This window comes from Aulonocara sp. 'chitande type north' Nkhata Bay, linkage group LG12, assembly GCF_057382095.1.
Source record: "Aulonocara sp. 'chitande type north' Nkhata Bay isolate Kocher_YH1m ecotype deep benthic linkage group LG12, A_spYH_male_GT1.1, whole genome shotgun sequence".
Classification (NCBI taxonomy): Eukaryota; Metazoa; Chordata; class Actinopteri; order Cichliformes; family Cichlidae; genus Aulonocara; species Aulonocara sp. 'chitande type north' Nkhata Bay.
In genome coordinates, this window is record NC_141355.1 from 33,605,226 (window position 1) to 33,632,043 (window position 26,818).

General features: G+C 41.8%; 1 pseudogene; it reads left to right on the forward strand.

Annotated features, from left to right (window-relative positions):
* The first annotated feature begins 3,826 nt into the window (after positions 1 to 3,826).
* On the forward strand, positions 3,827 to 26,164 carry LOC147317864 (uncharacterized; annotated as a pseudogene).
* Positions 26,165 to 26,818: the final 654 nt, after the last annotated feature.

The following is a 26,818-nucleotide window of genomic DNA, read 5'->3' on the forward strand; positions in this document are numbered from 1 at the left end:
AGGTTTCTTCTGCCTGAGGTATTCACTATATTCACTATATTCACAGGACATTTCATCCCTGATAGTGGTTCTCATTCTCACTCACTACCGAGGTAATCACCTCACTCCTCTCACTTCCTTTTTTCCCTGTCCTTTCAGATAACAATTAAGTCTGAGCAGGAAATAAAACCAATAATATAAAGACTAAAATTCATCACTTAAATAACAAAGAGTTCCACATGGGAACCATAACTCAATAATATCACAACAACCAAAATGTACAATGTACAGGAATGATAAAATCAAAACAGGGATCAGAAAATTTCCATAAAGAAACACAAGGATCTCCCAGGAACATGAGAAAAAGAGTAATGTCACACTGTGTGACAGGTTGGAAGCACAATACTTTATTTTTAGTTAATGTAATTTTATGTTAGTTACAGTATGACATTTAAACCCATAAAAAGTTATTATATTACGTGGATTTTATGACTGCGAGTGAGACCCCAGAGATATGCAAAAATTTGGTCCTGTGTTATTCTTGTAAGATGACAGCATTTCTGCTGACTCCAAAGGCTACCAATGCAAATGCGTCATGGTTGCAGGCTAATGCAAAGAAGAAAGGGAAAAACTGCATAAAGTCTTAGATGAACTAGGAAAACATATTGAATGGATAAAGCAAAGAAGCTTATGTTTGCTAAAGAAAGAGGAGAAAAAAGCATAAAACCTCCCTGGTACACTGAATAAAGAAAAACACGTCATAACAAAAATAAATAAAAAATCAAAATAAACCTTAAAAGTTGACTTTTTGCATATTGAATGCCAGATGAGGTAAAGTCTACTACCTGAAGCGGGTGAGAGCAACTGTGCGACCTCACTTTGTTTTACACAATTTCAGATATCAGCTTTTAGGAGCAGTTTTAATATTAGTGAAAGAGGAGGGGGAGAAGAAGACAACATTGCAAACTTTGCACAATGCAAAATATTCAAAAGAGGCTTTGCAAATGTTTTGAGGTTGGAAATGTGTTTGTTAGATCACAAAATGTGTTTTTCTTGCACATTACAATTCACAGGTAATTCACAGCCAAGTGTTGGCTGGCCTAACACTTTCTTTCATCACCCAACAATACATAAACTCAAAAACTAATCTTCCAAAAACTGTATTAAGTTAAAGAGGAAACTGTTGCATAGTCATTACACGTGTTTTGGTGATTTGGGGGTTATGTTACTGAGTTTGAGCTGAGGTGCTAGGAAAGCCACGTTGGATGATTCCCAGTTAATACAGACTTACAGGTTTTTTTTAAACTCAGGAACTTGGACACAGTTTATTCAGTGAAGACTGAATCTTAAAGAATCATTGATTTGTTCATGAGGCAGGCTGACACTGACCTTAAACCTCTGATCACTGACTGGGATCAACAGTGCTCATCATTTATGCCATGGCATACTGCTTGTGCTGCACTGTGCTGCATTTTCCCCCCTGCCATTTTACTCTGGGCAGATTATTGCTTCTTCTCGGCTGTTCAACAATATAGAATCAAAAATATGTTGCTCAAAAATTGGAGCCTCTTTTTCATGAGATAAAGTAAGTGCTAAAAGATAAAACTGGTCGTCCTCGTACTCTGTACAGTCATTAACACCCATGAAAACCACCAACAGAATGATGTTAAACTTCCAATGATTGCTATACTACATCAAAGACCTCTGTGTCATGGAGCTTCATTTGCAATAATGTGTAGTTACTTTCCTCGTGCTTCTATCATCCTAAGCAGCTCTCACCAGGCTCTTATACCAAGGCTGCTGGCCTTCCAGGAACCTGAAACTGTCAACTGATAAAGTCTTAAAAACTGACATCATGAAACCACAAAACCTAAATCCTGTTACAGAGGCTGAGTGGTCTGGTTTTAAGTTCCTTTTGGAGCTTGTTGCTTCCAGACAGGTAAAAAGATTTAGATTGGGATAAGCCTCTTTAAAAAAAAAAATCGTTTCTTTTATCTCTTGATTCTTGGTCATTTGGAAGGCACCTTCCAAGCAGTCACACTTTCTTTCGCTTTCATGGGAAAACACATCATTCTAAAGATTGTGACTGCCAGTTCTCCAAATCTGATCAGCAGCTGTAGTATGCATTTGCACACTGGCACATTTCCTGACAGGACTTTAATCAGGCAGTGATGAAGGAAACGCTTGATGAAGTGTCACTTGGCTGTGATTTGATTTGTTTTCTCTTGAAACATAAGGGAGGGGGAAGCCTCTTACTGCATTTAATTTGTTTTTCCAGCACGTCTATGGCAGCCATGACAAGAGGCATTGTTATTTCACTTTTTATGTCTTTCTTTATGGAAGCTAAACATACCTGTCTCATTGTCTATGAACTTGAGATGTCTTGAACTGCTTAAGAAATATTCACCAGCACTTTTGATAAAAACTCAAGAATTCATGCAGCTGACATTTTGTGCAAACATGAAATAGAGAAATAGAGAACAAGAAGAATTTTACTCTTTTTTTTTTTACCTGGAATTGCCCTGATTATTTTAGGTTTTACACTGTACCACACCTTCCACTTAAGATTCAAACATCATCCTGTTGCTGACATAAATAAATTGGTATATACCATTAATGGTTCACAAAGAGAGACACCTGCAAGATTGAAATTACATTTTTTTTTAGATTTAAAGAGGTTCATAATCTTACTGACTCACTTTTATACCACCCCCAAAACAAACAAACAAACAAACAAACAAACAAACAAACAAACAAACAAACAAACAAACAAACAAACAAACAAACAAACAAACAAACAAACAAACAAATCAATAAAAAACAAAAAACCAACATGCTTTAAAATAATAGTGAGAAATAACCCTGTTTTAAAACACTGGTGATATGTTCTAACAATCTAATGCATTAACATGATGTGGCATGTGCCTAAAGCAGTTTTTTATTTATATAGAAATCAGCAATATTACCTATGATTTTATCTGGCTTGTAACATTTTTTGTCTCTGTTTTTGGCTGTTAAAAGCCCTTTGTCTTATTTACATGACCAGACAACAACACATAATCAAGTGCCCCTGCTGGGCACTTAATGGTGCCCAGCAGGGGACTCCATTGTACTCCAGGGGGACTTCAGTACACATGTGGGTAATGACAGTGTGGCCTGGAGGTGTGTGATTAGGAGGAATGGCCTGCCAGATCTCAACTAGAGTGGTGTTTAGTTATTGCCTAACAATGATTTGTCCATAACAAACACTATATTCAAACATAAGAATATCCACAAGTGCGCGTGGCTGATCGGTTTTGTAATCATTTCAGACTTGTGGCCATATGTCTTTGGTGAAGAGAGGAGGAGAACTTTTCAAATGACCACCACCTGGTGGTGAATTGAATCAGCTGACAAGGGAGGATGCTAGGCAGACCTGGCACACCCAGCTGTACATTGAGGGTGTGTTGGGAGGGTCTAGCAGAGGCCCTGTGTAACACAAGCGAGTTAGTGGACCCTGGCACAGCACACACACTGCTTGTGTTATAGGGTAGTGATGTTTATTTACAGTGAAAAACAGTACCATTCTCATGCTCTACGCTCTTGACAGTTTTCCAGTTGACGAGTCTCCAGCTCAGCTCTCCAGGTCCGGAGATGACTGTATGGGAAAGAGTTGTTGATTAAAGGTTAAGAAGCGAGATAATGACGAGTGAGCAACATTATGGCTTCATGCTGAAAATTAAATTACTCCAGTGTTGTTGGAGAAATATAGAGAAGGTCAGAAGGAATTTCACTGAGTCTTAGAGGCTCTAGAGAAAACATATGACTGGGTGCCAAGACAGGAGCTGTGGGACTGTAGGATGAAGTCATGAGTGACAGAGAAGTATGTGTGGGTGGTAAAGACATGTATGAGGACAGTGAGACAATAGTGAGGTATATAGTTGGAGTGACAGGTGGGTTCAAGGTAGGAGTGAGGTTAAATCAAGGTTCTGCCATGAGCCCCTTCTTGTTTGCAGTGGTGATGGACAGGTTGACAGATGAGGTGAGGCAGGAGTCTCTGTGGACTATCATCTTTGCAGACTGCTTTGTGATTGCGAGTGAGAACAGGGATGTAGGAGTATGCTATGGAGGAAATCAGAAGCAAGACAGAACACATGTGTGACTGAAAAGGAGGTGGGCATGGAGATGCAAGGAGTAAAGGGAATGAAGGTGGATGGATTTAAATACCTGTGGTCAACCATCCAAACAAACAGAGTGTATAACGAAGTGCAGGCAGAGTGGAAATAAATTCCAGAAGTGCTTTATAATAGAAAGGTAGCAGCAAGTGTTAGAAGGGAAGATTTTTAAAATGGCCTGCTATGAGACCTGCTCTGATGTATGGTTTGGAGATGGTGGCACTGACACCAAAAGACAGGAGACAGAGCCGGAGGTAGTAGAGCTGAAAACGCTAAGATCTTTAGTGCGACTGACCAGAATGGGGTCAGGATTAGAAATGAGGAGGGATAGCTCAGGTTGAGCAGTTTGGAGACAAAGTTAGAGAGGCAAGCCTGTGATGGTTTGGACACATGCAGAGGAGGGATAATGGATGTATTGGACAAAGGATGTTAAAGGTGGAGCTCCCAGGCAGGAGTAAAGGAGGAAGACGACAGAGGAGATTAGTGAATTTAGTGAAGGAGGACATGCCTCTGCACTGTTGGTGTGTGGTTTGTATTAAGCTGAATGAACACATCTGTATGGTACCTGGATATAATATTATTCTTGCCATGTATGTAATGTAGACCATCAGTATTGTCTTTGTCATTATCTGTACTTTTCTGTTTATAAATTGTACCACAGCTGTATGTTTAGCATATTTAAAACAACACAATATCTAAAGTAATGGGAGTGAGGTCACTTATACAATTGTCATTCATTGGCTCTGCCTTGGCTTTACTATTTGATGTAGTCTCACTAGTCTCATCAGCCTTTCAGCAAATAGCTCTGTTAACTTGGTTTCACACTACCAGTGTGGCACTAAACTCCAGAACGACAAGGTTAACGTTTTGCTGATGACCATAATGGAGCATTAAGCACCAGAAGAACCAGAGGAGCTTTAAGAGTTGATGAAGACTGAAACAGACCTAAAGACTGTGTTTGTTCTACGTTATTATGAAGAAAAACAAGACAAAACTGATAATAATCCCCAGAGATATTTCCATTTGTCCACATGGTGGGAATTTGTGTATCATGCAACTTACTGAACCGATGTGAGGGACAGTAAATTCAATTAAAAATGTAAAAATCTTAAATTAAAAAAATTCAAATATATCTCTATAATGTATCTCCATACAGGACAATTGTCTCTGCCGCAACCTATGAGATGGGTGTACTTTGCATTCAAATCTGCCTACAGTGCAGCCTTTCGTCAAACCACACCACGAGCAGTTGTGACAGGTGATAAGTGTATCAGCTCTTCCCTTCTCTCTCTTAGCATTTGATGGAGTGAAGTTCAGCGCACTAGCGGGTAATATACAACACAATGACCATGTTTCTGAAATGTTTGTGTCAGACACTTTCCTCACCTAGCACCACATCAGTAATGGCCGCGTCATGTCACAGAGTGGTTTGGGGAGGCTGGGAGCAGGTGAGGAGCAGCAGAGGGTGTAAATGGAGCTCTAATGTGGTAAAGTGAGTGAGTTGCTGTGTTAGAGTCAAACAGACCACTTGCCTTGTGTGAAAAGGTATTGCCGACTATAAGGAACAGGAGATGTGTTTCTCTTCTGAATCATTGCACAGCTTTTTTTTTTTTCCCATTTTGTTACTTTGCTGTTATTATTTTAAAGTTTGTGGCTCATGCGAGACTGTCTGCACTGCTGGTGTCAGCAAGCTATGGAGCAGAATGGAAATGTCCCACTTAATCCATTATGTGCAGTGGCCTTGTTATTTTTCTTTTCTCTTTTCTATTGCTGTGACTGCTTTGTTTGCGTGAGATATGTTGTTTATTTCTTTAAGAATAAAAGAAAGAAAAAAAACATGTCGATACCAACTAAAACCCATAACCTGTATATAAAAGATGGTAAAATTTGGTCAAGGTATTTTTGGTCAATTATAGATCTTTTGTACAGGGCTGTAAATATGCGTTTCCTCCTTATTTCTGCTGTAAATTTGGGCATTTTATGCAAAGACTGTGTAAAAGATGCATCTGCTCTGAGAAGTAAAGATGACATTCAGTTTCACCAACATTGTAATGGCAAAAACTCTCGGCTCGAGTCTTCAAGATGGGTCATCACAGAGTCTACATCAAATTTTATAACCATGACATTAAACTACAAAAAATGCGATTAAATTAGCTATGATTACTTACATCATTTGGAACAGTCACTCAAAGCTAGACTGAGCACACAGTGTTTTTCATATGCTTTTAATGGCAGAGTTGGGTGTCACAGCAATGCCATATGTGACACAGATAATAAGCAGAGGCAGAAGATGACCCAAAATGACTGACAGCATATAAAATGATTACCCTCAGAAGTTGTTTTTGTGTCAAAATTGCAAGAATTGGAAAAGCAATGAGTGGAAAATATTAGCTGCATATTAGTGTGTAACTGGCTATTAGTGCCATCATGCTGGTCAGTGCCATGGCCTTTATGAAGGTGTTGGATGCTTTTGCACTGAACTTGCAGTAATAAATGTTTGTGGTAAGGTGACACCCCTCCGAGTCACAGTGTGTTCACAACTTTTTAATGAATATTCCAAATGTTTGTCAGGCACTGCAGTTGGCATGCGTTCAGAGTTTTAGTTTGGGAAGCAGTGACAGCTGATAGCAGAGGAGACAGATGACCTGCATCACATTATATCTCTTGTGATCCTTTATGGCCAATCAATAATACTGATTAAATTCTGTATTGTATAACCATTTTTTTAAAAGCAAGTCTCTGGCTGATGAAATGGCAGGTCACTGCTCATATGAATTCTTGCATTATTGCAGCATCTGGCTTATTTTCTACTATATCCTCAGAATAACAGTGCTCTTAACTTGCTACTGTAATTCTTTTTACGCTAATGTAAAATGTGTCAATGTGTGTACCTTAAGATCAAATTTTATGTTGTTTGTGTTTAAACTGTCATTGTATGAAGTATGCTTCGTGTTCCCAAAGACATCCATCAATGATAATGTGTGTTCTTTTTTTCAGAGTAGATCTCTTAGAGAAAAGATAAACAATAACAATGAAAGTTACAATGCTACTATGGAGGAGAGGACCTGCATACATGAAACTCAAGAGGAACTTAAACAAAAAACCCTTTAACCTTCTAGGACCTGGCGTCCACATATGTGGACATCGCATTTTGGGTTATTTAGACCAAAATTGTCACGGGTTGCTTAGAGGATCCACTCGCAGGACTCCTGGGTAGCATTCAAACAGAGATTGTTTATTACAGATCTTCCCCAAGTGTATGTACAGACAGTGCGAGATTAGTGCTATATACAAGGTGTGAGGGGCAGGGGTCCAGGGCTCCAGGGAAAACGGGGAAGTCACACACGCGCTCAGAACAGCCTCTCTCCACTCCGCTAGCAACCTGTCACTCCTTCCACACTCCACACGGGGAAACAGGGAATCTAGGAACAAAGGAACACGTTAAGTCTCTGAGACAGAGGCACGGGAAACTTGAGCTAGGTGTGTACTGACAAGAGCCTTCACAACAATCCAGCGTTGAACAGCTGATCTCCTCCTTCTAATATATCAGCTGGCCTGATGAGGCCCAGGTGTGCACGATCCGGGAAGGCGTGGACCGAGGGCGTGAACCCGCCATGAGTTCCGTCCCGGCAAAACAGGGGAGAGGGAGAGAGAGAGGAAAAAGAGAAGAGAAGGGGGGCTAGGAGTGAAGAGATGCTGATCAGCGCCTTGCCGATCCCGCGGGTCATGACAAAAATACTCCATTTTGCTCTACAAGGGCCTGATATCCACTTACGAGTACATTATACTGCTACTGGTCTACTGAAATTTTAAACGAATATCCTCATATGTGGCTCTCATTTTTCTTAGAAACAAAAAATCAGGTAAAAAAAATCTGGTAATTCTTTGTTTTTACATTCATCGGGCCCCAATATGCCCAAATATCAAAGAAAAATTAAAAATGCATGCCGTGGAAGAGTTCGGGTCTTAGGAAGTTAATGTTTGCTTTTGAAAACCAGAAATACACAAATTCCAAGCCTGAAACAAAAATGTGGTCACTTGATGAGAAACAGGTGAGGAAGAAGGCACAATCAGGAGGTAAAACAAGACACAAGAGAAAAGCAAAGTAAGCTAGACAAAAAAAAAGATGCAGAGACAAGCACATAGATGAGACAAAGGGGTCACAGACAAGAAAACAGTGGGGAGGCAGGATATCAAAATATCACCAGAAGTCAGAAACATTACCAACCTTTGGACTATTACACATACGTGTATATCTCTACAGCTATAGTGCAGGTTACAGTACTAGCAAACAAAGATGTCGTTCTAATCCAAAACCTTTTTTTCCAGTTAGACACCAATGAGAAACATTTTAGGTTGTTAATCTTTTATCCTACTTTTCCAGAGTGTCAGAACAGCGATCAGGGGCTGATTGCTTGTTGAGAAGATAGATCATTGGATTAAATCACCCATCCTTTTTTTTATCTGTTATCCATCTTTGGGTAACGGCTGGTCATACTTTATATGGTGGCCCTATATGGAGCGGAATGCTGGTCAGCCACCAAGAAACACGAGCAGATCCTCAGTGCTATGGAGATGAAGATGCTCAGGTGGATGGTGGGCTTAACCTGTATGGATCGCGTGACGAGTGAAGGTGTTCGAAAATGACTCCAAGTTGCCCCAGTCGAAACGAAGATGAGGGAAGCGTGTCTACGGTGGTATGGACACATCATGCGCAGTGAGAAGAAATCGGTGTCAAGAACACCCCTCCAACTCGACCCTGCAGGCTGCCGACCATGAGGAAGGCCGAAGAAGCAGTGGATGGATGCAATCACTGGAGAAATGAATGCAGTGGATCTAGCCCCAGAGGACTCCCAAGACCTATCCAAATGGAGAACACAGTGCCATGCAGCGGACCTTGTGCTGGGAGGATGCTAGGAAAGAGAGAGATCCCTCTTTGGGTAACAGGGGCCAGTTACATCCAATAAGAATCATTATATAAACTTTCATGCATGTCTGGACTGTGGGAGTAAATTCGAGTAATGCAGAACAGAACGTCCAGACCACCACATCAAAACCAGGAAATTCAAACAGACCTTTTTTATAGGCAACTTGACAGTATTTTCCACATACCAGGCTGGACAGGAGAATTTATGTTAAAATTTAAATTGTGGTGGGAAAATGGAAAGCAGCAAAAATTTTGAATTAATGACAAGAAACTGTGAGATTTCATTGAAATGAAGTTGGAAATATCAAAAATCCTCATTGCACTGAAAAAAAGACTCATTGAATCATGGATAGGAAATATATCCTGTGAAGCCAGTGCCTGGGTGTCTATAAACTACAAAAACACACCATGATTCGTGAGTTGAGAAGAAAAAAAAGAATGCCAAGCTCTTTTATCGTTAAGAGGAATACGCAATCACATAGTATTATCGCATTAAAAAGCAATCACAACAGAAGAAAACAGGAAGATGAAAAGTGCTTAATTACTTGGGATAATCCACTGATGAAGACAAGCAATCAGACTTCAATGGGAATATTGAAAAGTAAATGAAACAAGAAGAAGAAAGGAAATAAAAAGAAATTTAAAATATCCAAAAAGAGCTGCTAATAACACTGGAACTGTCATGGCCCCTATGCTCCCAGTGCTGCTAGATTATATTTTACCTGCTCCTTTTCTCCTTCTCTCTGTATGTGTGGATGCTTTTCATGATGCTACGTCCTCTCTTCTCCAGTGATCTGAACTTGTTCCCTCTCCACCAGCATGAAGTAACCTCTAATGCTTCAGTTACACCTTGAGGAGTAGTGAGGAGAAAGAAACAAATGCATCTACAAGGAAATGTATTTTCACAGCACATAATTTGTAGTGTTGTGCCTAGGGATCAACAGATTTATAGCATGTCAAAGTTACATCTGGAGATGCAACATCACATACTCTCACCCTTTAGCCCATGAATCAAATTATAATATGTAGGGTAATTTTATTGCAATGTGTTGTAGAATTATGTAAAGCTCCATTAAAAAAAATATAAGCATGAAACATGCATACTGCGTTGTGTTGTGTAATACTGTACAGGTAATACTATAGTGTAATTCATTTTGAATCAATTTAGAATCTTAAATGAATAAATACCTCTTGTATTTCATAGATCTATAAGATAAAACTGTAGATATTTGTGTCATACCAGCTGAGGTAACTGACTTCCTTTAAAACTGATACTGTGAAACCAAGGATATTTCATCTGGAAGCTTTGGTTCCTATTTCTTCCATCTACAGATGCGAGGAAAAGATGCAAGTAAAGGAAGCGAGGAAACATACTAGCTTTCTTTGTGAAGATCCCTGGAGGCACAGACACTCTGGTTCCCTCCGGATACTTTGCTGGCACACACCTTCAGCTCTCTGCAGCTCCAACACAGCTTGTTGTGTCAGCTGTTGAGTTAGATAAATGTGTTCAGACTCCCCTCTTGTGTTTTTTGCACTTGTTTTGATCCTCAGTGTGCCAGCTAGCTTTCTCTGTGCTTTAGACTCCTTTGTGTGTGCTGGCCAGCTCCCCGTTACCGCTACTCACCTGCAGACCGAACTCCTAGCTTTCTAGCTAATCCCTTCCTGCCATTCTCCGCTGTCATTTCAACCATCAGTCACCTCTCACATCTCTGCTTGTCAAAGATACTCCGGTGCACATTCAATCCTTGTGTAATAATAAATCCTTTAAACTTAGTCTCTGTGTTTGTTATATTGCGTTTAAGTCCGCAAGTTCTTGATCAAACATTAACAAAGTTGAGTTTGAAAAAAAAGAAAAAGAGGGATCACTGCTAATATGTTCAAAAACTCAATGACAAATACCAGGCTAACAGACGATATGACCTTCCTTTGCTCTGACACCAGCCCCATTTACACGTGACTACACGTGTGACAGCTACAGGTATTACTATATTACAGGGCTCATTCAATGCGAGGTATAATATGAAAATAATTTCTGATTAAATAAAAGAAAGTTTAAAAAAAAAAAAAACTTAACCTACAAACTTGATCCTGATACTAAAAAAATATTAAAAACCTGTGAAAAAAAAAAGACATGAAAGTCTTCACTTTAAAGATCGAACTGGATTTCTTTTTCAACACACACGCACCAACATACTCACGAGCCAGTGACACGGTTTAATAAACCAGCCTGTCACCTGCAAAATTGATCACTGAGACCTCCTTCCTTTGTTTTGTTTGGTATTAAAGAGTATGACAGCTGTCCCATGGGTACTTGGTATTCAGTCAAGCTGTGGGAATTGAAATGGCAATTTCACCTCTAAATGAAACCCACACTGTCCCAAAAAATTGAGCTGTTTGTCACTACAAAACAATAAAGCTGCCAAAGAAGAAAAGCAGGTTCCCACCTCTTCTTCCCCTCTGTAATTATGTATATTTTTTAACTCCCCGAGAACAGAAAAACATTACTTATGTGTTTAATTTTCATAGAGATCAATTTCCTGCCCATCGCTCTGAAATTTGAAACCTCCTCTATGGCATACATTATGCACCAAAGACAAAAAAACCTCAAGAAAGTTTTGACTTTTATTTTGTGGAATTTATGGCAATGGCAGGTCTTGTAACAGTTTCTTAAAAAGGCTCATTAAAAACACAGTGTCTGCTAAGCGTTTCATTTTTTAAATCAAATTCTTTCAACAAAAGCAGCACAGACAACACAGGCCATTTCTAAATCTTCTCCCTTGAAGAGTCCTTATGAAAGCCGAGTAATCATACTCCCTTTTAAGATTTTCTTTTTCTTTTTTTTTAACCATTTGTACATATCTTAAGGACAAAATCATTAAATACAGCTAAGCAGTTGATTTCCCTGGCTGCACAGTTTAAATACCCCATGGTACCTTTATGTAGGCGGTTGTGTTGATTGAGCCCATTGAGCCCTCGCCTGAAGTTCACCCTTAAGAAATTGAGAAAAATCTCTTTTTACACTCTTGTCTCATTTGCACACCAAAGCACTCTTAATTTCCACAGATGAAAAGGATGTAGCGTCTGAAGAGGTGAAAATGGTTTTCGAGGAAGTTTTTGAGGATTTTCTCAGCTGGTCTCACATTGTGCATCTGAAGGTGGATGAAGATCTTTTAATAGCAGGCAGACAGGAATTTTCAGATCACAAGACTCTTAAAGTGACTGATTGAGCAGAAGCGAATCAATTTCCCTCCTGTGAAAAAACTATTCACACAGACTGCCATCTTGCTTGTTGTCAATACAATCCTTTTTGTTATAGAGAAAAAGGACCTCCTATTATTCTACGCTTGCTTTTAGTTTTTTTGAGACAAGAAAGAATATGTGTGCAAGTTTGGTGGCAATCATAACCAGCGGGCAGCAGTGCACAGCATGCTCTGTACGAAGATAGAACAATAACAAAGGCCAAAAAACAAAACGCCACACCATGAAATTCTAATGAAAGAACAAGTGAGGGAAGAAAATGGTTTCAGATGTGTGTCGAATACAATAAGGTCACATTATGCTTATAGCTACTTGAGTCATCATACAGAAATAGATGCAACAATCCGATCAAATTATCTATAACAGAAAATGACAAGAAGGTACATTGCAAAAGGGAAAAGATGAACACCATCTCACTTAGAATGCAACAGAAAAGGAAAACTTTTTTCTTTTTTCTTATTCGGTATGATTCATCAATGTGATGAATCAAGAAGTGTCATGTTAAGAATATCCTTAGATAACATCCGTGACAAAAGACTTTGCAAGAAGAATTGTGGTGAAAAGGTTTGACTTCAGGATGTGTAATAACACTTAATTTGCAGGCCATAGCAGTAAGATAGATTATTTGAAGATGACACGGCCTGTCATACATCCATGCCTGTTATTCATGCATTAATATGATCAAGTATAAAAGATTAACTCCACATTTTGGGAAAGGTGCATATTTACTTTCTTTCCTAGAGTTACTGCTAGAAGGATGCTGATTACAACTTGGTTCACATTTTTTTATTTGGTCATGGTTACTTTTAACACCTCTGAAGATTGTATTGGATTAAGATGAAAATTAATTAATAAATTAAAATCGATTCAGTTTTACTTATATAGCACCAAATCACAACAACAGTTTCCACAAGGCACTTCATATGGTAAGGTAAAGACCCCAGAATAAAACTGATAAAACCCCACATAACAAACTGGTGTTTGTCATCTTGATTCATGCATAGATGAAGATGGGTGTCATCCTCATAGCAATGAAAATGCTATGCCTTCTAATGATACTGCCTAAGGGAAGGTTGTTATAAATAGAAATGGTCCTTGCTTGGAACCATGTGGAACTCCATAATTAACCTTAGTGTGTGATGTGTGCATGAGGGTTCCCAAATTACATGAACAAATTGGAGTCTACTAGATAGGACCTGCTGTGATTTTGACCCTGTATGGATATGTCCTGCCATGTCTCTTAAGTGCTCCCCTTTTTGGTTTTCTTTCTTACAAAGGTAATAGTGGCTTGTCCCTGTGTTTTAGTTTAATTAGTAATACAAATATTAATAAAATCATTTAATTTACTTTCTCACATGCCCTGGACTTTTTAGGGGAATGTAACAAACCAAAATAGAGCCATTTGTCTGTCAGTCTGCCCCAGGGCAGATGTGGTTACAACTGTAGCTTGCCTCCACCAGTGTGTGAATGTGTGTGTGAATGGGTGGATGACTGGGTGTGTAAAGCACTTTGGGGTCCCTAGGCGGGACTAGTAAAAAGCGCTATACAAATACAGGCCATTTACCATTTACCATTTATCATTTGACAACCAGACCTGACAACCAGATGGAGTGCTACATCACTATTTTAACATGTACAATATACTTATTCACATGGATTGCTAATTGTTGGCTGTCTGTCTGCATTTGGAAATTAGATGGCAATACTTTGTAAAGCTTTTCAAAATCCGAGAGTGATTGCAGTCCGTCTAAGGTTGAGTGTAACTGTTTGAAGACATGTTACCTGTGCAGTTGTCTTGTGATTGAAAGTTGTTGTCCAGTTGAGGGTATTGCAGACTTCATCTCTGAATGACAAGAAGTTGGTTGTCACAACTTCTTGCAATCAGAATCAGAATAATTAATCCCTTAATCCCTATGGAAATTATGTGGTTACAGTTGCTCCAAGACAATATGAACAGTAACAGACTGAACTAAATTAAATAATACAATATATTAAAAAGGTACAAAATCATAAGAAAATAAGAAATAGCTCTAATATTTACAAATAGCTCAAATATAAATATCCAGAATATTAGATTAATTAATTGATTTTCTCTGCAAACTGTAAAACTTTGTTATTTTCACTGTAGAGGATGTGCAAAAAGGGTGAAACTATTGCATTGTGTACTGGTGCATTAGATGGAGGAGTTGTACAGGCAGGAATCATTTTCTGTGTTGTCCAATGGTGCATTTGGATAATCTCAGTCACTCACTGAATGGTGACTGGCCAGCATGTCATGGAGAGGGTGGGAGGTTATTTCACGCATTGTCCTTTTCTTGGACAAGGGAGTCCAGCTCCATCCACACAACATTACTGGCCTCGCCGATCATTTTATTGAGTCTGTTGGCATCTGCCTGCTGCCCCAGCATGCAACAGCACAGAGGATGGCACTGGCCACAGCAGACTCATAGAAAATCCTGAGCACTGTCTGACAGATGTTAAAAGACCTCAGCCACCACACAAAATACAAATGACTCTGGCCCTTCCTGTAGAGTGTAGTGGTGTTATTTAACCCAGGCCAGTTTATTGTCTATGTGTACTCTGAGGTATTTATAGTCCTCCACAATGTCCACATCAATCCCCTGGATTGAAACAGGGGTTACTGTTTTTTTTGGTCCTCCTAAAGTCCACAATCAATTATTTGGTCTTTTTCATGTTGAGCTGCAGATGATTCTGCTCACACCACATGACAAAGGAGTCCACCAGGACTCTGTCTTATCACCCTCACTTATGCATTAAACCACCACAGAGCCATCAGAAAGCTTCTACAGGGAGTGCAGAATTATTAGGCAAGTTGTATTTTTGAGGAATAATGTCATTATTGAACAACAACCATGTTCTCAATGAACCCAAAAGAGTCATTAATATCAAAGCTGAATGTTTTTGGAAGTAGTTTTTAGTTTGTTTTTAGTTTTAGCTATTTTAGGGGGATATCTGTGTGTGCAGGTGACTATTACTGTGCATAATTATTAGGCAACTTAACAAAAAACAAATATATACCCATTTCAATTATTTATTTTTACCAGTGAAACCAATATAACATCTCCACATTCACAAATATACATTTCTGACATTCAAAAACAAAACAAAAACAAATCAGCGACCAATATAGCCACCTTTCTTTGCAAGGACACTCAAAAGCCTGCCATCCATGGATTCTGTCAGTGTTTTGATCTGTTCACCATCAACATTGCGTGCAGCAGCAACCACAGCCTCCCAGACACTGTTCAGAGAGGTGTACTGTTTTCCCTCCTTGTAAATCTCACATTTGATGATGGACCACAGGTTCTCAATGGGGTTCAGATCAGGTGAACAAGGTGGCCATGTCATTAGTTTTTCTTCTTTTATACCCTTTCTTGCCAGCCACGCTGTGGAGTACTTGGACGCGTGTGATGGAGCATTGTCCTGCATGGAAATCATGTTTTTCTTGAAGGATGCAGACTTCTTCCTGTACCACTGCTTGAAGAAGGTGTCTTCCAGAAACTGGCAGTAGGACTGGGAGTTGAGCTTGACTCCATCCTCAACCCGAAAAGGCCCCACAAGCTCATCTTTGATGATACCAGCCCAAACCAGTACTCCACCTCCACCTTGCTGGCGTCTGAGTCAGACTGGAGCTCTCTGCCCTTTACCAATCCAGCCACGGGCCCATCCATCTGGCCCATCAAGACTCACTCTCATTTCATCAGTCCATAAAACCTTAGAAAAACCAGTCTTGAGATATTTCTTGGCCCAGTCTTGACGTTTCAGCTTGTGTGTCTTGTTCAGTGGTGGTCGTCTTTCAGCCTTTCTTACCTTGGCCATGTCTCTGAGTATTGCACACCTTGTGCTTTTGGGCACTCCAGTGATGTTGCAGCTCTGAAATATGGCCAAACTGGTGGCAAGTGGCATCTTGGCAGCTGCACGCTTGACTTTTCTCAGTTCATGGGCAGTTATTTTGTGCCTTGGTTTTTCCACACGCTTCTTGCGACCCTGTTGACTATTTTGAATGAAACGCTTGATTGTTCGATGATCACGCTTCAGAAGCTTTGCAATTTTGAGACTGCTGCATCCCTCTGCAAGATATCTCACTATTTTTTACTTTTTTGAGCCTGTCAAGTCCTTCTTTTGACCCATTTTGCCAAAGGAAAGGACATTGCCTAATAATTATGCACACCTGATATAGGGTGTTGATGTCATTAGACCACACCCCTTCTCATTACAGAGATGCACATCACCTAATATGCTTAATTGGTAGTAGGCTTTCGAGCCTATACAGCTTGGAGTAAGACAACATGCATGAAGAGGATGATGTGGACAAAATACTCATTTGCCTAATAATTCTGCACTCCCCGTATTAAAGCCATAAAGCCTTTGAATGAAAACAAATGCTGTTGTGACAGTGATGTACACTGTCTTGGCGGTATATGTATGATTTCTATACATTTTACATCAGACAAAAACTTTGGTTGTAAGATTCAGATAATTATTTATTAAAAGCTAGACATTTTAAAGGAGAATAAGAAAGAAAAGTATTTGTTTGTGCTATGCTACCTCACCTGCCTGCCCTCCGGCCTCACTCACCACCTTGGACACAGCGGAACTCAGGTCTGCCAGCCTTTCCACTACACCCCTGGACTACCACCGCCTCTCCCTCAAAGCGAGGTTCATGCCGGTCACCAGTAAGCGATATCAGTCAGTTCCACCTCTGCTAGGATACCCCGCACCTGCCGCCTTCCTAACCCTGTTCTCTTTTTTTCCCCAGACGCAACCGCTCCGTTCACCCCCCACTGACCCCCAGCTACTTCGTTAGCAACTCCTTGTCACGAATTCACTTGTTGACTAAATAATAAACACTGCAAAACGTTTGAGCCGTCTCTGTTTGTGGTTATCTGCAATCGAGGCCATTGTGACAGTTACCAGCTCTCAGCTACTTAGAAAAGATCCTGGTGTTATTTGTCTCTCAGAAACAGTTCATAACTTCCCTTCAACTCATGTCACCTAAAAGGTAAACCTGCTTCTTCATCACCTGTTCAACTATGATGATTCAGTAAGGACATCTCCTGGTTTCATCTTCATGTTTCCCTCTCACCACATATCCAAACCGACATGACCAGCAGCTTTTACAGCTGTGGCTCCAGCAAACATCAGGTGATACTAATAATTAATATTAAATAAATTCTAACAACAGCTGATCAAGCTTAAAAGTGTTGCTGTTGTTTAGGGTGACCTCCGCTGGTTTCCTCTTTCTGGCGCAAAGTGAGCGATAAACAAGAGAGAAAAGCTGATCAGCTGATCATTGATCATGATTGAAGTAGCAACAGGAGAAGGAGGGGGAGAGAATGAGAGAAGACGAAGCAGCTGACAGCGTAAAGACGCAGAATAACTCCAGCTTTGTTTCATTCTAGCTGAAGTACGGGACAATCGCGTTCGTTTTCGGCTCAATACGAAACGTGTAATATTTACTCTGAATATGGGATGGTTGGTAACTCTAATAACTAACCTTATGAATAAAATAACGTTCACTATCAGTAACATCATAGCACCCACCCAGCTGTATATAAACTCCATGCTAGCTAGTAAGCAGTACGAGTTAACTGACTGTAAAATGTCAGCACAACGAAAATAAACTACACCTAAACTTGGTTTATATCTGACCCAGATAGACTGCTTAATGTTTATACTGTTAAACCCTCCCCCCCCCCAAAAAACAAACAAAAACAAAACAAAACCCATCGGCCCATAAAAATGAAAAATCACCGTATGCTCAATGGCTAGTCCAGCTATGGTCGCGCCATCAGTTAACCCTTCCTTCCCAACCCGACCCCTGACCTAGAGTAAGCAATGCATGCAGTGTGTAGCTGCTGCACCACAGTCCCATTCCACAATGAAACTCACAGTTCTACGACAACAAGGAAGAAAAACTCACATGTTTAAGACAGAGCTATTAAAACAAACTAACACTAACATTTTTACTAAAGTGTGACTCAGCCAGTACATAGGTATTTTAGGTATTCTTGCCTGAACTGGCCTGATGCAATTGGTGCAACCTCAATGCTTTTGCAATTTGCAACCAATTTTCCACATTTCTAAAACTGTACTGCATAACTATATAAATCATTACTAAGATTTTAGAGTCATGGACCCATTGTTTAAACTAGACCTTGGGTAGCTTACCTTTACTATGCCAACCATTCTTTATAATTGCTCTTTGACATGTGAACATCGTATGCAACGCCATGACAGCTTGAAAAAGGAGGAACTCAGTTTCAAAACTATTTTACAAGGACAGAATTGTTTTCAGCATGTTTTGGGGCTCAAGGATAGAGACAATGTGATGTGGCGAGAAATACTGTTATCGTTTTGTTTCCTTGAAAAAAAAAAAAGACTACAAACTCTGAAGGGTACCTTTAGGGTGATTTGAGAGTGAGCTGTGTGTGTCACACAGCCATCTCTGTATCTGGTGGAGAATATTCACTACTGAAAAATTTAACAAATATATCAGGCTGTCCTTTGATTACGTGTGCCATTAACTGCCTGATTATACATGAACCCCATGAAGAAACATGATTGTTTGCATAAATAATATTTATACAAACCTTCCACTGAGAGACGATTTTTTTTGTTATGCTTCACCAGCACCCCTGAATGACTTCTTGTGGATGCTGTGCACAAAGCACTATTCTTTCTCCCTGCTTGATTACATGTTAATATATTCCAGAAGTTAAAAGTTCTGAGTGCAAAATGATAGATTTTCTTTTATCCTGCAACCCCACCACAGTGACTGAGGCAGCACTTTGCTACACCCCCAGAGTAAACGTATTCCTTTGGTCACACTTCGAGTCTCGGAAGCAAAGCAGAGGTTTAAAAGTAGAGCGCAAAAAGGATTCCCAAACATCTCTGACAAACAAACCTATCCCCTCCAGACGTGAACCTCCACCATGCTGTGAACCTTGTTAGAATAAAGACATTGCCAATCCAGCTGCGAACCTGTGATAGATGCTTAGGTAATTCCTAATTTCAGCTCACATTGTGTGACCAACAACTATGGAAAGAAAACAAGCATTCCACGAAACACTGAGGTTCATATTTTACTTTGTTGGTTTTTAGCATCATTCATCGTCTAGAGTTCATGACCTGTGAATGTTTGGCATTAGTGTTTCTGGGTGGTTAGTTCTTAAGGCTATGACAGGATTCAGAAAATAGGGTTAGGGACAGTCGGGAAAAGAATGAACTAAACTGCAATATAGTCTTCAATAACAGAAATGGTTTAAGAAGTAAACAATTGTTAGATATTTAGGTATGATAATTTAAGCCCCCTGATACAATACGCAACTGAGGCTAACAACTCTGTGATTCAATTACAGCTACTATTAGCATACCAACATGCTTACAATTGCTTTGCTAACATAAGAAAGCCTGTGTTGGTGAAAACACACAACCTGTCTTTCTTTTTTGACCACCAATGGCCAAAAACGAAAAAAAAAAAAAATCCCCCAAAAATGTGGCAAAAAAAATCAGAAGACCACCAAGAACCCCTCACAGAACAGACATGACAAATGACATGAAAAATGGCAGGAATATCATGACAGAGAGTCAAGGGAGAAGGTGTGAGAGTCGCTAGGAGAGGAAGCAGCAACTGTAAGCTGATTATCCACCACACGCTCAGAAGGATATCAGCAGAACCAACCATCTGATGTGGACTCCCATTTGGATCAGCTGATCTGCTGGTAGCTGGCTGAGCTCAACACAGTATGCTGCCTGAAGTAACAATATGTTCAGCTGTTAAAAGCCAGATGTTTTTTCTTCTTATCTGAAACTGTATTTCAGCTGTGCAACCTTTTGAGACCTGAATGCAGATAGGAAAAATACTGTAAGCACCTGAAATCAAACTGCAAATCCATACTGTTGTAATGTGTAAAAAAAGTAGTTTATATATCGTTCCAAACACATCACTTTAGAGGTATCTTTAGAAAAACTGGATTCATTTGCAATAAGAGATGGTGCAAGCAGGTTTTAACATAGCAGCAATCTAATCAGCATAAACACAGAGCTACCTCCCATATATATTAATTCAGTAACACAAAAAAGAAAACAATAGCAGACCGCAGAAAAACAGAGCCTAAAGTGTATCATCACTGAGAAAAGGCCACGAGGTTACTGGTGTACTTACAGATACCAAGTTAAAGGTCAAACTGTTAATCCGAAGTAAAAAGTCATACTACATGTTAACTGTCTATGACCACAGACTCATACAGGAACGCAAATGAGTTTTATTTGTACAGAAGCCTGCCACATATCCTTGGTTGCAGCATTCAAACATGTTCTGAAATATGCTAACATAGGTTTCAAAAATGTTCACTGATGAAGACTCCCAACCAAGGCGGAGGGCTGAATGAAGGTTAGGTTTTGCAGTATAAGTAGAGAGCAAGGGAAAAGGGAAGAGAAAAGACTTAGCTGTGACCTGTTTTTGATGGACACTTTTTGCCTCAAGCTAAATGAGAATACTTTATTTCTGGTGAAGGATTAAAGGAAACCTGAAGGAGAAGTGAGTCTGGTCTCATGCAGTTTGTGCAACTGACACATGAATGTGAAGCAAACTGCTAATGAAAAAAGTTATATATTCCACATGAATTACACAAGCTGTATTTTAAAATCACGGTGATGCAACTCTACCCTTAATTGTGTCTCCAGTCACGTTGGACTATAATGAGCTGATTCTCTTTAAGGAATCTTTGTTAATCACCACCAACACGGCATGACTGTGGGATTAATTTTGTCTGTTAATTTAAGTGTTGATTTCGTCAGCCAGAGCTGTTTTTTTTTTTTTTTTTTTTATGAAAATGAGACAAAAAAGTAGCTGCTGAAATGCATGTCGCTTTGAGACATTAAGCATCATACTTAAAGTTGTGATAAAAAAAGACTTCTACAGAGAGCAAGATAGGGCAAGAACATTTTGGTACATGGCTACGTGGTGGCAGATTTCTTTTCTGATGTATTAATCACATATTTTAATCATGTCACTTTACTATAGAAAGATCACTCCTGACACAAATTGTATGCATGCATGTAGAATGTTAATGTTATATTTTTTAAGGATGGGGCTGATGGTATAGCCCCCCTCGTGAGAGCGGCCAACATGTAAGAGTTTGTGGAATGTCTTTGTCTGTCTCTGTACATGACGTGCAAGGTTGGCGGCTACAATTCAGAGATTATCCTAGTATTCTGGCTGGGATGCTTCTTTCCACATTGCAATGTGTTTATTAAACAATTTCAAAATGCTCACTGGTACAGTGTGTTGCAGGTTATTGGTAAAATTTCCATAACAATGGCATGCAAGAAAATTAAGCATAACTGGTGTTTAAAACAATGAATCATGGAAATATATCTGGCTAACTGGTGGAGATATCGTCTGAATTTCAGGAGCGGGACCACTCCTCCTTCACGCCCCTTCTTACCTCAGACTATAAATGCCCCCTTCTCCAATGCCCGTTGTTCTCATTTCCATGACAGTGGACAGCTTGGAAAGTCGGCATAGGGGCAGCGAGGGGTGGCATCCCAAGTTGCATCTTCCGAGAGGAAGATCCCACTAAAGCTACAAGTCAACCTACTGGAAATATACCCCCAGGGATTCCCGAGAGGGGGGGTGGAAGGGAATCGCACCGGATGGATCAAAGAAATAAGACATTTGGCAATGGTAATATGACAGCGACAGCGGAATGCATATGCGGCAAGATATGCAAGAACCGACATGGCGTGCGGATCCACCAGGCCAAAATGAAGTATGAGCAGAAGGTGTTGGCATCACAGCACGCAGGAAGCACACCTGGTGAGACGAAGGAGGAACCAGGCCCAGAATCACCCCACAGTGCCCGGAGCCTCCAGGTGATGCAGGCCCCCGAAGCTCACAAGTCATCAGAACACCGTCGCGGAAAGTGGCCTCAAGCTAGCAAGGAGAAGGAGTGGCTCCAGTTCGACGAAGACGTTGATACCATCCTGCAAGCAACTGCCAAAGGACAAGTTGAACAATGCCTAAAGACAATGACAACAATGATAGGTTTGGACAAGAGGAGAAGCGGACAGCGAAGCCTCTACACCATGAACAACAGAGCCAACAAGATATATCAGCTAAGGCGGCGAGTGAGAAGGAGAGGGGACCCCTTGCATAATTACGTAGCATAATCCACAAGAGGTTAATGACCTTAAGGCGAGCTGAGTGGCACAGGAGGAGAAAGAAGGAGAGGGCCAGGAGGCGAGCCGCATTCCTAGCGAATCCTTTTGGGTTTACAAAACAGCTGCTAGGAGAGAAGTGCAGTGGGTATCTTGTCTGCTCTAAAGCAGAGGTCGACCACTACCTTAAGGAGACCTACAGTAACGAAAGTAGAGAGCAAGATCTTGGTCCCTGTCACGCCCTGATCGATCCATCTGCACCAGAGCAGGAATTCGATGGGGAGGAGCCCAGCTGGAAGGAGATCCAGGAGGCGGTAAAGAGAGCAAGCTCTGCTCCAGGGCCCAGTGGAGTACCTTGCAAAGTTTATAAGAACTGTCCGAGGCTACGGACTAGACTCTGGAGAATCATGAGGGTGATTTGGAGGAGGGGTAAGGTAGCAAACCAGTGAAGACAAGCGGAGGGGGTGTGGATCCCAAAGGAGGAGAAGAACATCGAGCAGTTCCGAACCATCTCGTTGCTGTGTTGAATGGAAGATTTTCTTTAGATTTTTCTTTAGCATCGTCGCTAAGTGACTGACAGAACATCTTCTGAAGAACTCTTACATCGATAACTCAGTCCAGAAAGGAGGGATCCCGAAGGTTCCAGGGTGCCTGGAGCATACGGATGTGGTCACACAGCTCATTAGGGAAGCCAGGGAGAACAGAGGGGACCTGGCAGTACTATGAACCATCTTCAACGTATGCTGCTCGGTTGTTTGTTAATTGCCCCTTGGGGATAAATAAAGTATTCTGATTCTGTTGGCTTGACCTTGCAAATGCCTACGGATCTGTACCCCACAAGCTGGTAGAACAGGCACTGAACCGGTATTACATCCCAGAAAAGTTCAGGAATCTTATCCTGGATTACTACGCCGACTTCCACCTGAGAGTCTCTTCCGGAACAACAACTTCCGACTGGCTTGAGAAGGGGATTATCACTGGATGCACGATCTCGCCCATCCTTTTCGCTCTTGCTATGAACATGTTGGTCAAATCTGCAGAAGTCCAGTGTAGAGGGCCACTCACCAAGTCTGGAGTCAGGCAGCCACCCATCAGAGCTTTCATGGACGACCTGACGGTGACAACTACGTCTGTTCCAGGGTGCAGGTGGATACTGAAGGGTCTTGATGAAATGATTTCTTGGGCACGCATGAGGTTCAAGCCCACCAAGTCGAGGTCGCTTGTGCTGAAGAAACTTAATGAGGCGCCCGTGAAGAGCATAGGTAAGGTATTTAACCGCAGCCTGAAAGATGCAGCCTCCAACGAAGACCTGGAGACCTGGCTCTCATCAGTGGATAAATTTGGCCTTCCTTGCAAGTTTAAGGCCTGGATTTATCCGCATGGAATTCTGCCCCGGATTTTGTGGCCCCTCTTAGTCTATGAAGTTCCCATCTCAACAGCGGAAGGATTCGAGATGAGGATCAGCAGGTTTCTGCGCAGGTGGCTGGGACTGCCACGAAGCCTGAGTAGCATTGCTCTGTATGGTCATAACAACAAGCTGAAGCTCCTCTTTAGCAGCCTAAGCGAGGAGTTCATGGTGAGCCGGTCCAGGGAGCTGCTCCAATATCGGGAGTCCAGTGACCCCCAGGTTTCCCTGGCTGCTGAGGCTGTAGACATTGCAGTATCAAGGCTGCAGCAAAGGGTGATAGTGGGTACAGTGGCCCAGGGAAGAGCGGGTTTAGGTAGCAGTAGAACACCTAACTATGACAAGGCACTGGGGTCAGCGGGGGAGCTGGCCCCAGGGAGGGGTCACTTGCCCCTCCCTTCCTTCCCTCCCCATCTCCAGCTGCCTCCCTCTTCCCGCTCCACCACAACCACCCACACATGCAGGACCTTGGAGTAGGGGTATGTCACCAGGGTGCAGAAGAGGCCGTCCGACTGCGGTCTGGAGTGTGGGGCCTCCCTGCTGCTGCGGAGTCGGGGCGGTCTGCCTCCCCCCACCGCAGGGAAAAGGGTAACACCACCTGGGTCTGGGTGCAGTTCCCCCCTCCAGGGGCAAGGGTACCTAGACCCGGTTTGTAGAGTACGCTTGGGGAGTGTGATCGTGTGTACAGCGTCTCTTTATGTCTGTCTCCACGTTGGTTGAGTGTGGAGTAAGTGCATATGAGAGCGTGAGGGTGGGAATGGATGTTTGTATATGTGTGTGCCTGTATTTCTGTGTCTATATGTCAGGTTGGGTGTCAGGCGCCACCTCTCTGGGGACATCTTAGGCCCTCCAAGGTTTGGAGGCCTATCTCCCCCTACCACCACTTCCCCTGCCAGTGGCGGACTCCCTCAGACATCGGTGCGTTGGTGGTTCTTTGTGTCCGGGGATGGGCGTCCAGGTACACACCGGCTCACTCCTTGGCAGCCACTTATCGGGGCCTGGAGCCTGGGGCTCGCTCGGGCCACTTCGGAGGTGGGGTGCCCCCGGCCGCTCGGCCTGGGGCTCGGTCACTCAGGCACGGCTGGCTGCCGGCGGAGCTCACGGGCGCGTCACTGCAATTCCCCCTGGCTTCTGCTCCGCGGCTGCTGAGTGAGCCCTCATCTGGGACTCTCCTCAGCTCTTTTTATGGGACAGTGGCGCGGCTGCCCCTCTGTTGGTCTTCCTTGGTCTCTTGTGTTCTGGGGGCCTCTCGATGTCTGGAGTTTTGATCTCCTCCATACCTGCTTCATGCCCTGGAGGACGGGGCTGTGGCCCCCCCACACCCTCTAGCAGATCATTGCATGAAGGAACCTTTTAAAAAAAACAAAAACAAAAAAAAAACAAGCGCGTCCATGCTCACAGGTTTACACACGGGTGATCACACCCACAAACTACACCCTTTTTGGCTCCTACCTCAAAGCACACTGTGTTCTGTTGATCTTATGTGCTGCACAATAATGTTTAATATTTAGTATTTACTGTCATATTCCCATATATCATTGTGATGTTCTTTATTCTATTACTCTTGTTCTCTTCTGCTTGTTTTCTTTTTTCTTTCTTAGCAGGTGATCCAGGTGATTGATATATGCATTTTTTTTCCTGCTCATTCTGTTGTTTTTTGTTTTTTGCCCTTCTCCCCCGTCCCTTTTCTCAGCTGTTTCTCTTTCCCTCTTTCTTTCTCCCCTTCTTTCCCCCAGTCAAGTCTGTCCCGTATTCAGTAAGTGAAAATAAAATAAACATTAAAAGGTGAATCAAATGGACCATTACGGCAAGGCTGGGATGGTCAATTTGGTAAAGTAAATCCGTTGGGCATCTTTCTTTGCCTTTAGACAACAATTCTGATGGCAAAAGAGCCAAACGGGGCAGGCAAAAAAAAAAAAAAAAAAAGACAAGGCACAGGGGAAAGAGAGGTGGTCGCTGATCCTGGAGGAGGTGCGAGCAGGAGTTGAGGAGAAGCAAACCAGTCAAATGGTGCAATTGAGGCTGCAGGGGGCTTGGACAAGATGGGAGCAAGCTATAGAGCGCAAGGTCACATAGAATGAACTGTGGAAAGCAGAACCCCAGCGGATAAAATTCCTGATTCAGGCAGTATATGATGTGCTACCAAGTCCATTGAATGGAGTCACTTGGGGGAAAGTGGAGACACCAGGCTGTCTTCTCTGGCAGAAGAGAGGAACCCTGGAGCACATTTTAACCCTCTGCGTCAAAATCACATGACCAATTTAAGACGACAACTCAGAGTCTCCATTTAAACTTGGGTCGAAAGTGCGGACTTCAAACTATATACCAGTTTTTGAATTGTGTCAATGGGCCACGTAAAAGCAAAGTTATGATAAGAAATACACGCAATGCTTTTTTCCGAATAAAACAGTGTTGTTTACAGCGGGAAGAATGGTAAAAACGGCATTTTCTACGGACAGCGCTAGCAAACACTCTCCACTTGCGAGTGGTGAAAGAGCTCACTCCACTTGAGTTTGCTTTTGCTTTCTCGTTGTACACAGACATTCTCTGCACCGCCTTTCCCTCCCGAAGACAAGAGTTCGACTCCTACCCGTCCATTGTACTCGATCTCGCATTGTGATTCTATCAGTACCAAATCCAGTTTGCTTCTCAGGCAGCTGCTCGCCTTTGGCAGTTTAACCAAGACACTTTCTGGGGCAGTCTCGATCAGGAACTCTACCGTCGCATCTCTGCCGCTCGTTCTTCTCTCTCCTGCAAGTCGTGCTGTGCCCCATCACATCCTGCTTCCGCCTGCATCGTCCCAGCCCAAAACAAGAGTCAGCCCTCACGCCGTCCTTCCATTCTTACCCGTTCGACCCCGGCTCCAGTACCAGGAATTCCCAAACCCACGACTTCCACTTCCTTCATGCC